The 12,785-nt window shown below is 41.9% G+C and overlaps 1 protein-coding gene across 3 annotated transcripts in view; it reads right to left on the reverse strand.

Annotated features, from left to right (window-relative positions):
- The window catches only part of LOC148473243 (rho guanine nucleotide exchange factor 15-like), a 77,604-nt gene that overhangs the window by 20,639 nt on the left and 44,180 nt on the right, over positions 1–12,785 (reverse strand). The window lies entirely within an intron of this gene.

Below are 12,785 nucleotides of genomic sequence, written 5' to 3' on the forward strand. Positions count from 1 at the left end.
GCAGTCACTCAGTGTATATAATGCTGTGCAGTCACTATCAGTCAATGTATATATTACTGTGCAGTCACTCTCAGTCAGTGTATACAATGCTGTGCAGTCATTATCAGTCAGTGTATATAATGCTGTGCAGTCACTCTCAGTCAGTGTATACAATGCTGTGCAGTCACTCAGTTAGTGTATATAATGCTGTGCAGTCACTCAGTCAGTGAATATAATGCTGTGCAGTCATTATAGGTCTGTGTATATAATGCTGTGCAGTCATTATAGGTCAGTGTATATAATGCTGTGCAGTCATTATCAGTCAGTGTATATAATGCTGTGCAGTCACTATCAGTCAGTGTATACAATGCCGTGCAGTCACTCTCAGTCAGTGTATACAATGCTGTGCAGTCACTCAGTGTATATAATGCTGTGCAGTCATTATCAGTCAGTGTATATAATGCTGTGCAGTCACTCAGTTAGTGTATATAATGCTGTGCAGTCATTATAGGTCTGTGTATATAATGCTGTGCAGTCACTCAGTCAGTGTATATAATGCTGTGCAGTCACTATCAGTCAGTGTATATAATGGTGTGCGGTCATTATCAGTCAGTGTATATAATGCTGTGCAGTCACTCAGTGTATATAATGCTGTGCAGTCACTATCAGTCAGTGTATATAATGCTGTGCAGTCACTATCAGTCAGTGTATATAATGCTGTGCAGTCATTATCAGTCAGTGTATATAATGCTGTGAAGTCACTATCAGTCAGTGTATATAATGCTGTGCAGTCACTATCAGTCAGTGTATATAATGCTGTGCAGTCACTATCAGTCAATGTATATAATACTGTGCAGTCACTATCAGTCAGTGTTTATAATGCGGTGCAGTCACTATCAGTCAATGTATATAATACTGTGCAGTCATTATCAGTCAGTGTATATGATGCTGTGCAGTCACTATCAGTCAGTGTATATAATGCTGTGCAGTCACTCTCAGTCAGTGTATGTAATGCTGTGCAGTCACTCTCAGTCAGTGTATATAATGCTGTGCAGTCACTATCAATCAGTGTATATAATGCTGTGCAGTCACTCTCAGTCAGTGTATATAATGCTGTGCAGTCACTCTCAGTCAGTGTATATAATGCTGTGCAGTCACTATCAGTCAGTGTATATAATGCTGTGCAGTCACTCAGTTAGTGTATATAATGCTGTGCAGTCACTCAGTCAGTGTATATAATGCTGTGCAGTCATTATAGGTCTGTGTATATAATGCTGTGCAGTCATTATAGGTCAGTGTATATAATGCTGTGCAGTCATTATCAGTCAGTGTATATAATGCTGTGCAGTCATTATCAGTCAGTGTATATAATGCTGTGCAGTCACTATCAGTCAGTGTATAGAATGCTGTGCAGTCACTCAGTTAGTGTATATAATGCTGTGCAGTCATTATAGGTCTGTGTATATAATGCTGTGCAGTCACTCAGTCAGTGTATATAATGCTGTGCAGTCACTATCAGTCAGTGTATATAATGGTGTGCGGTCATTATCAGTCAGTGTATATAATGCTGTGCAGTCACTCAGTGTATATAATGCTGTGCAGTCACTATCAGTCAGTGTATATAATGCTGTGCAGTCACTATCAGTCAGTGTATATAATGCTGTGCAGTCATTATCAGTCAGTGTATATAATGCTGTGAAGTCACTATCAGTCAGTGTATATAATGCTGTGCAGTCACTATCAGTCAGTGTATATAATGCTGTGCAGTCACTATGTCAGTGTATATAATGCTGTGCAGTCACTCAGTCAGTGTATATAATGCTGTGCAGTCATTATAGGTCGGTGTATATAATGCTGTGCAGTCACTCTCAGTCAGTGTATATAATGCGGTGCAGTCAATATCAGTCAGTGTATATAATGCTGTGCAGTCACTATCAGTCAGAGTATATAATGCTGTGCAGTCACTATCAGTCAGTGTATATAATGCTGTGCAGTCACTCAGTCAGTGTATATAATGCTGTGCAGTCACTCAGTCAGTGTATATAATGCTGTGCAGTCACTCAGTCAGTGTATATAATGCTGTGCAGTCACTCAGTCAGTGTATATAATGCTGTGCAGTCACTCTCAGTCAGTGTATATAATGCTGTGCAGTCACTCAGTCAGTGTATATAATGGTGTGCAGTCACTCTCAGTCAGTGTATATAATGCTGTGCAGTCACTCTCAGTCAGTGTATATAATGCTGTGCAGTCATTATCAGTCAGTGTATATAATGGTGTGCAGTCATTATCAGTGTATATAATGCGGTGCAGTCACTATCAGTCAGTGTATATAATGCTGTGAAGTCACTATCAGTCAGTGTATATAATGCTGTGCAGTCACTCAGTTAGTGTATATAATGCTGTGCAGTCATTATAGGTCTGTGTATATAATGCTGTGCAGTCACTCAGTCAGTGTATATAATGCTGTGCAGTCACTATCAGTCAGTGTATATAATGGTGTGCGGTCATTATCAGTCAGTGTATATAATGCTGTGCAGTCACTCAGTGTATATAATGCTGTGCAGTCACTATCAGTCAGTGTATATAATGCTGTGCAGTCACTATCAGTCAGTGTATATAATGCTGTGCAGTCATTATCAGTCAGTGTATATAATGCTGTGCAGTCATTATAGGTCGGTGTATATAATGCTGTGCAGTCACTCTCAGTCAGTGTATATAATGCGGTGCAGTCAATATCAGTCAGTGTATATAATGCTGTGAAGTCACTATCAGTCAGTGTATATAATGCTGTGCAGTCACTATCAGTCAGTGTATATAATGCTGTGCAGTCACTCAGTCAGTGTATATAATGCTGTGCAGTCACTCAGTCAGTGTATATAATGCTGTGCAGTCACTCAGTCAGTGTATATAATGCTGTGCAGTCACTCTCAGTCAGTGTATATAATGCTGTGCAGTCACTCAGTCAGTGTATATAATGGTGTGCAGTCACTCTCAGTCAGTGTATATAATGCTGTGCAGTCACTCTCAGTCAGTGTATATAATGCTGTGCAGTCATTATCAGTCAGTGTATATAATGGTGTGCAGTCATTATCAGTGTATATAATGCGGTGCAGTCACTATCAGTCAGTGTATATAATGCTGTGAAGTCACTATCAGTCAGTGTATATAATGCTGTGCAGTCACTCTCAGTCAGTGTATATGATGCTGTGCAGTCACTCTCAGTCAGTGTATATAATGCTGTGCGGTCACTCAGTCAGTGTATATAATACTGTGCAGTCACTATCAGTCAGTGTATATAATGGTGTGCAATCACTATCAGTCAGTGTATATAATGCTGTGCGGTCACTCTCAGTCAGTGTATATAATGCTGTGCGGTCACTCTCAGTCAGTGTATATAATGCTGTGCGGTCACTCAGTCAGTGTATATAATACTGTGCAGTCACTATCAGTCAGTGTATATAATGGTGTGCAATCACTATCAGTCAGTGTATATAATGCTGTGCGGTCACTCTCAGTCAGTGTATATAATGCTGTGCGGTCACTCTCAGTCAGTGTATATAATGCTGTGCGGTCACTCAGTCAGTGTATATAATGCTGTGCAGTCACTCTCAGTCAGTGTATATAATGCTGTGCAGTCACTCTCAGTCAGTGTATATAATGGTGTGCAGTCACTCTCAGTCAGTGTATATAATGGTGTGCAGTCACTCTCAGTCAGTGTATATAATGGTCTGCAGTCACTCTCAGTCAGTGTATATAATGGTGTGCAGTCATTATCAGTCAGTGTATATAATGCTGTGCAGTCACTCTCAGTCAGTGTATATAATGCTGTGCAGTCATTATCAGTCAGTGTATACAATGCTGTGCAGTCACTATCAGTCAGTATATATAATGCTGTGCAGTCACTATCAGTCAGTGTATATAATGCGGTGCAGTCACTCTCAGTCAGTGTATACAATGCTGTGCAGTCACTCTCAGTCAGTGTATATAATGCTGTGCAGTCACTCAGTCAGTGTATATAATGCTGTGCAGTCACTCTCAGTCAGTGTATATAATGCTGTGCAGTCACATAGTCAGTGTATATAATGCTGTGCAGTCATTATAGGTCAGTGTATATAATGCTGTGCAGTCACTATCAGTCAGTGTATATAATACTGTGCAGTCATTATAGGTCAGTATATATAATGCTGTGCAGTCATTATCAGTCAGTGTATATAATGCTGTGCAGTCACTATCAGTGTATATAATGCGGTGCAGTCACTCAGTCAGTGTATATAATGCTGTGCAGTCATTATCAGTCAGTGTATATAATGCGGTGCAGTCACTCTGTCAGTGTATATAATGCTGTGCAGTCACTATCAGTCAGTGTATATAATACTGTGCAGTCATTATAGGTCAGTGTATATAATGCTGTGCAGTCACCATCAGTCAGTGTATATGATGCTGTGCAGTCACTCTCAGTCAGTGTATATAATGCTGTGCAGTCACTCTCAGTCAGTGTATATAATGCTGTGCAGTCATTATAGGTCTGTGTATATAATGCTGTGCAGTCACTCTCAGTGTATATAATGCTGTGCAGTCACTCTCAGTCAGTGTATATAATGCTGTGCAGTCATTATAGGTCAGTGTATATAATGGTGTGCGGTCATTATCAGTCAGTGTATATAATGCTGTGCAGTCACTCAGTGTATATAATGCTGTGCAGTCACTATCAGTCAGTGTATATAATGCGGTGCAGTCACTATCAGTCAGTGTATATAATGGTGTGCAGTCACTCAGTCAGTGTATATAATGCAGTGCAGTCACTCAGTCAGTGTATATAATGCTCTGCAGTCATTATCAGTCAGTGTATATAATGCGGTGCAGTCACTCTCAGTCAGTGTATATAATGCTGTGCAGTCACTATCAATCAGTGTATATAATGCGGTGAAGTCACTATCAGTCAGTGTATGTAATGCTGTGCAGTCACTATCAGTCAGTGTATACAATGCTGTGCAGTCACTCTCAGTCAGTGTATACAAGGCCGTGCAGTCACTCTCAGTCGTGCATACAATGCTGTGCAGTCACTATCAGTCAGTGTATATAATGCTGTGCAGTCACTCAGTTAGTGTATATAATGCTGTGCAGTCACTCAGTCAGTGTATATAATGCTGTGCAGTCATTATAAGTCTGTGTATATAATGCTGTGCAGTCATTATAGGTCAGTGTATATAATGCTGTGCAGTCACTATCGGTCAGTGTATATAATGCCGTGCAGTCACTATCAGTCAGTGTATACAATGCCGTGCAGTCACTCTCAGTCAGTGTATACAATGCTGTGCAGTCACTCAGTCAGTGTATATAATGCTGTGCAGTCACTCAGTCAGTGTATATAATGCTGTGCAGTCATTATCAGTCAGTGTATATAATGCTGTGCAGTCACTATCAGTCAGTGTATATAATGCTGTGCAGTCACTCAGTCAGTGTATATAATGCTGTGCAGTCATTATAGGTCGGTGTATATAATGCTGTGCAGTCACTCTCAGTCAGTGTATATAATGCGGTGCAGTCATTATCAGTTAGTGTATATAATGCTGTGCAGTCATTATAGGTCTGTGTATATAATGCTGTGCAGTCACTATCAGTCAGTGTATATAATGGTGTGCGGTCATTATCAGTCAGTGTATATAATGCTGTGCAGTCACTCAGTGTATATAATGCTGTGCAGTCACTATCAGTCAGTGTATATAATGCTGTGCAGTCACTATCAGTCCGTGTATATAATGCTGTGCCGTCATTATCAGTCAGTGTATATAATGCTGTGAAGTCACTATCAGTCAGTGTATATAATGCTGTGCAGTCACTATCAGTCAGTGTATATAATGCTGTGCAGTCACTATCAGTCAGTGTATATAATGCTGTGCAGTCACTCAGTCAGTGTATATAATGCTGTGCAGTCATTATAGGTCGGTGTATATAATGCTGTGCATTCACTCTCAGTCAGTGTATATAATGCGGTGCAGTCATTATCAGTCAGTGTATATAATGCTGTGCAGTCACCATCAGTCAGTGTATATGATGCTGTGCAGTCACTCTCAGTCAGTGTATATGATGCTGTGCAGTCACTCTCAGTCAGTGTATATAATGCTGTGCGGTCACTCAGTCAGTGTATATAATACTGTGCAGTCACTATCAGTCAGTGTATATAATGGTGTGCAATCACTATCAGTCAGTGTATATAATGCTGTGCAGTCACTCTCAGTCAGTGTATATAATGCTGTGCAGTCATTATCAGTCAGTGTATATAATGCTGTGCAATCACTCTCAGTCAGTGTATATAATGCTGTGCAGTCATTATCAGTCAGTGTATATAATGCTGTGCGGTCACTATCAGTCAGTGTATATAATGTGGTGCGGTCACTATCAGTCAGTGTATATAATGCTGTGCAGTCACTATCAGTCAGTGTATATAATGGTGTGCAGTCACTCTCAGTCAGTGTATATAATGCTGTGCAGTCACTCTCAGTCAGTGTATATAATGCTGTGCAGTCACTATCAGTCAGTGTATATAATGCGGTGCAGTCACTATCAGTCAGTGTATATAATGCTGTGCAGTCACTATCAGTCAGTGTATATAATGCTGTGCGGTCACTCAGTCAGTGTATATAATGCTGTGCAGTCACTCTCAGTCAGTGTATATAATGCTGTGCAGTCACTCAGTCAGTGTATATAATGCTGTGCAGTCACTCTCAGTCAGTGTATATAATGCTGTACAGTCACATAGTCAGTGTATATAATGCTGTGCAGTCATTATAGGTCTGTGTATATAATGCTGTGCAGTCACTCAGTCAGTATATATAATGCTGTGCAGTCACTATCAGTCAGTGTATATAATACTGTGCAGTCACTCAGTCAGTGTATATAATGCTGTGCAGTCACTCAGTCAGTGTATATAATGCTGTGAAGTCATTATCAGTCAGTGTATATAATGCTGTGCAGTCACTATCAGTCAGTGTATATAATGCTGTGCAGTCACTCAGTCAGTGTATATAATGCTGTGCAGTCACTCTCAGTCAGTGTATATAATGCTGTGCAGTCACTCAGTCAGTGTATATAATGGTGTGCAGTCACTCTCAGTCAGTGTATATAATGCTGTGCAGTCACTCTCAGTCAGTGTATATAATGCTGTGCAGTCATTATCAGTCAGTGTATATAATGGTGTGCAGTCATTATCAGTCAGTGTATATAATGCTGTGCAGTCACTCTCAGTCAGTGTATATAATGCTGTGCAGTCATTATCAGTCAGTGTATATAATGCTGTGCAATCACTCTCAGTCAGTGTATATAATGCTGTGCAGTCATTATCAGTCAGTGTATATAATGCGGTGCAGTCACTATCAGTCAGTGCATATAATACTGTGCAGTCATTATAGGTCAGTGTATATAATGCTGTGCAGTCACTATCAGTCAGTATATATAATGCTGTGCAGTCACTATCAGTCAGTGTATATAATGCGGTGCAGTCACTCTCAGTCAGTGTATACAATGCTGTGCAGTCACTCTCAGTCAGTGTATATAATGCTGTGCAGTCACTCAGTCAGTGTATATAATGCTGTGCAGTCACTCTCAGTCAGTGTATATAATGCTGTACAGTCACATAGTCAGTGTATATAATGCTGTGCAGTCATTATAGGTCTGTGTATATAATGCTGTGCAGTCACTATCAGTCAGTGTATATAATACTGTGCAGTCACTCAGTCAGTGTATATAATGCTGTGCAGTCACTCAGTCAGTGTATATAATGCTGTGAAGTCATTATCAGTCAGTGTATATAATGCTGTGCAGTCACTATCAGTCAGTGTATATAATGCTGTGCAGTCACTCAGTTAGTGTATATAATGCTGTGCAGTCATTATAGGTCTGTGTATATAATGCTGTGCAGTCATTATCAGTCAGTGTATATAATGCTGTGCAGTCACTATCAGTGTATATAATGCGGTGTAGTCACTCAGTCAGTGTATATAATGCTGTGCAGTCATTATCAGTCAGTGTATATAATGCGGTGCAGTCACTCTCAGTCAGTGTATATAATGCTGTGCAGTCACTATCAGTCAGTGTATATAATACTGTGCAGTCATTATAGGTCATTGTATATAATGCTGTGCAGTCACTATCAGTCAGTGTATATAATGCGGTGCAGTCACTCTCAGTCAGTGTATATAATGCTGTGCAGTCACTATCAGTCAGTGTATATAATACTGTGCAGTCATTATAGGTCATTGTATATAATGCTGTGCAGTCATTATCAGTCAGTGTATATAATGCTGTGAAGTCACTCTCAGTCAGTGTATATAATGCTGTGAAGTCACTATCAGTCAGTGTATATAATGCTGTGCAGTCACTATCAGTGTATATAATGCGGTGCAGTCACTATCAGTCAGTGTATATAATGCTGTGCAGTCACTCTCAGTCAGTATATATAATGCTGTGCAGTCACTATCAGTCAGTGTATATAATGCGGTGCAGTCACTCTCAGTCAGTGTATACAATGCTGTGCAGTCACTCTCAGTCAGTGTATATAATGCTGTGCAGTCACTCAGTCAGTGTATATAATGCTGTGCAGTCACTCTCAGTCAGTGTATATAATGCTGTGCAGTCACATAGTCAGTGTATATAATGCTGTGCAGTCATTATAGGTCTGTGTATATAATGCTGTGCAGTCACTCAGTCAGTGTATATAATGCTGTGCAGTCACTATCAGTCAGTGTATATAATACTGTGCAGTCATTATAGGTCAGTGTATATAATGCTGTGCAGTCATTATCAGTCAGTGTATATAATGCTGTGCAGTCACTATCAGTGTATATAATGCGGTGCAGTCACTCAGTCAGTGTATATAATGCTGTGCAGTCATTATCAGTCAGTGTATATAATGCGGTGCAGTCACTCTCAGTCAGTGTATATAATGCTGTGCAGTCACTATCAGTCAGTGTATATAATACTGTGCAGTCATTATAGGTCAGTGTATATAATACTGTGCAGTCATTATAGGTCAGTGTATATAATGCTGTGCAGTCATTATCAGTCAGTGTATATAATGCTGTGCAGTCACCATCAGTCAGTGTATATAATGCTGTGCAGTCACTCTCAGTCAGTGTATATAATGCTGTGCAGTCACTCTCAGTCAGTGTATATAATGCTGTGCAGTCATTATAGGTCTGTGTATATAATGCTGTGCAGTCACTCTCAGTGTATATAATGCTGTGCAGTCACTCTCAGTCAGTGTATATAATGCTGTGCAGTCATTATAGGTCTGTGTATATAATGCTGTGCAGTCACTATCAGTCAGTGTATATAATGCTGTGCAGTCACTATCAGTCAGTGTATATAATGCGGTGCTGTCACTATCAGTCAGTGTATATAATGGTGTGTAGTCACTCAGTCAGTGTATATAATGCGGTGCAGTCACTATCAGTCAGTGTATATAATGCTGTGAAGTCACTATCAGTCAGTGTATATAATGCGGTGCAGTCACTCTCAGTCAGTGTATATGATGCTGTGCAGTCACTCTCAGTCAGTGTATATAATGCTGTGCGGTCACTCAGTCAGTGTATATAATACTGTGCAGTCACTATCAGTCAGTGTATATAATGGTGTGCAATCACTATCAGTCAGTGTATATAATGCTGTGCAGTCACTCTCAGTCAGTGTATATAATGCTGTGCAGTCACTCTCAGTCAGTGTATATAATGCTGTGCGGTCACTCTCAGTCAGTGTATATAATGCTGTGCGGTCACTCAGTCAGTGTATATAATACTGTGCAGTCACTATCAGTCAGTGTATATAATGCCGTGCAGTCACTCTCAGTCAGTGTATACAATGCTGTGCAGTCACTCTCAGTCAGTGTATATAATGCTGTGCAGTCACTCAGTCAGTGTATATAATGCTGTGCAGTCATTATAGGTCTGTGTATATAATGCTGTGCAGTCACTATCAGTCAGTGTATATAATACTGTGCAGTCATTATAGGTCAGTGTATATAATGCTGTGCAGTCATTATCAGTCAGTGTATATAATGCTGTGCAGTCACTATCAGTGTATATGATGCTGTGCAGTCACTATCAGTCAGTGTATATAATGCTGTGCAGTCACTATCAGTCAGTGTATATAATGCTGTGCAGTCACTCAGTCAGTGTATATAATGCTGTGCAGTCATTATTGGTCTGTGTATATAATGCTGTGCAGTCACTCAGTCAGTGTATATAATGCGGTGCAGTCACTATCAGAGTGTATATAATGCTGTGCAGTCACTATCAGTCAGGGTATATAATGCTGTGCAGTCAGTGTATATAATGCTGTGAAGTCACTATCAGTCAGTGTATATAATGCGGTGCAGTCACTCTCAGTCAGTGTATATGATGCTGTGCAGTCACTCTCAGTCAGTGTATATAATGCTGTGCGGTCACTCAGTCAGTGTATATAATACTGTGCAGTCACTATCAGTCAGTGTATATAATGGTGTGCAATCACTATCAGTCAGTGTATATAATGCTGAGCAGTCACTCTCAGTCAGTGTATATAATGCTGTGCAGTCAGTCAGTGTATATAATGCTGTGCAGTCACTATCAGTCAGTGTATATAATGCTGTGCAGTCACTCAGTCAGTGTATAACAAGAGATATGGTAAGAACTTACCTTTGTTATCTCTGTTTCTACGAAGTCCATAGGGTCCACAGGGTTGACCTTGGGGTATAGGTTGGGAACCAAATCCGGGCACCACGCAGTTAAAGCTTTTTAGCTCCCAGGATGCACTGGGTCCACTCTCCCTATAACCCCACCCCCAAGCCAGAGGCACCTCAGTTTGTAAGTAGCCAAAGGCCGGAGGAGGAGAGAAAAAGAGAGAGAAAACTGGATCACTCAATAACCATACTCACCGAAATGGGAGACGGAAAACCGGTGACCAGCCACACAGCCCATATGAAGCCAGGTGCGTCAGGGCGGGCGCCCTGTGGACCCTATGGACTTCGTAGAAACAGAGATAACAAAGGTAAGTTCTTACCATATCTCTTGTTTTCTACTTCACGGTCCATAGGGGGTCCACAGGGTTGACCTTGGGGATGTCCCAAAGCAGTTCAACCAAGGGTGGGGACGCTCCTGTGCTGAGAGGAGAATCCGTCGCCAAAAAGGAAGCATCCTGAGAGACAAAGGAAACCAATGCCTAGAACCTTAAAAAGGTGTGGACAGAAGACCACGTGGCCACCTAGTAAGGCAAAACAGCCGAGGCGCCACAGCGAGCCGCACACGAGGGTCACATGGCCCGAGAAAAAACAAGCATCAACAACAGGAAGGCCTACCCATGGGTAGGCCCCTGAGGAAGACCTACGAGGCCATCCAAGCCAACATTTGGTTATAGGCCGGCCATCCTTTCCTGTGAAAACCAGAAATCTCAGACCACCAATAAGGAGTCCGATTTCCGTAAGGAACCTGAACGGATCACATAAATCCAAAGAGGCCAGACCACAGTCAATGAGGCCACACCAGCCGAGAGGACTGGGGACAGAATGGCCGTACCATAAGTTCCAGAATAATATGGAACCTGAAAACCACTAAGAAGAAACACAGGGCGAGAGCAACTCCCACCCTGACATGATGCCCTCCAGAAGAGGGAGCCACATGAGAACGCTCCCAATTCAGACACTCTCCTGGTTGATATAAACACCCTGAGAGAAAGAGAGAGCCTAAGCAATAGACCATGTAATGGCTATCACAACCAGCGGTTCCATTGACTGTCCCCGGAGGTAACGAAGAACCACTACTTACTCCCAAGGAGTCCCTAGGGAGGACAAATGGAGGCATAATCAAGAAAACACTCCAAAGGATGAACTGGATACCAGAGTGAAGCCATTCCATATCTTAACCATACTGACAGTGTAGAGATCCGCACTGTCAGGAAGACCAGGCCAAGTGTGAAACCCAAGCCAGCCGGAAGGAATGCCAGAATATCTGGAAATCCTGGACACCGGAGGATTGTATCGACAGGTACAATACCATAAGATTTATGGCTGCCACAGTTTGTGGTAGGTCCCAGCAAGAGCTGATCCATGTGCTCTAATCATTCCAACGATGACAAAGCCAGGGAAGCCGTAAGACCACTGTAAGGACACAGTCAAAGACAAACGACCCAGGTCCAAGGCAAAACCAAGGACCCTGAGACTACAGGTCCGGGCAGTGAAGCATCAGGGATGGAGTATCGATGTAGAGACTCCGAAGATCCAAGTACCCCTGACATCTGGGGCAATCAGGAGCCACCAGCAGAAAAGCATCTCCGTCTCGATTGAAAACACTTCCAAAGACCTCGAGGAAGAAGGGAGACCGGAGAACACAGGTACACAAAGTGGAAGGACCACTTCACCGACAAAGAGTCGCTGAAGTTTGCTTCAGAATCCCCAGAGCTGAACTGTAACACCATAGTGTGATAAAGTCAGAAGGCCATGAGGGTCACCTCAGGGGGGCCCCCCCTGCTCACCAGGAGATGAAACCTCTCTTGGGGAAGAGACTAGTCCCCGGGATGCACGTCGTGACGGCTGAGGACTCCCGCTTCCCAATGGAGAGCTCCTGAAATGAACGCTGCCGAGATGGTCGGGAGGAGACCCTCGGACTATGTCCGAATATGTGACATACCTGTCATTGCCACCCAACGAACAGTGTTGCTAAAAAGGAAGCCACTGTCCTGACCCTGTCGGACTGAACCTTTTCAGGTTCACCGGGAAACAAGAGTTATGCCAGAGTAAGTTAATTGACAGGGTGGAATCGACAGACGTCCAACTGCAC

Source organism: Taudactylus pleione, unplaced genomic scaffold, assembly GCF_031769625.1.
Source record: "Taudactylus pleione unplaced genomic scaffold, aTauple2 ptg000949l, whole genome shotgun sequence".
Taxonomy (NCBI): domain Eukaryota; kingdom Metazoa; phylum Chordata; class Amphibia; order Anura; family Myobatrachidae; genus Taudactylus; species Taudactylus pleione.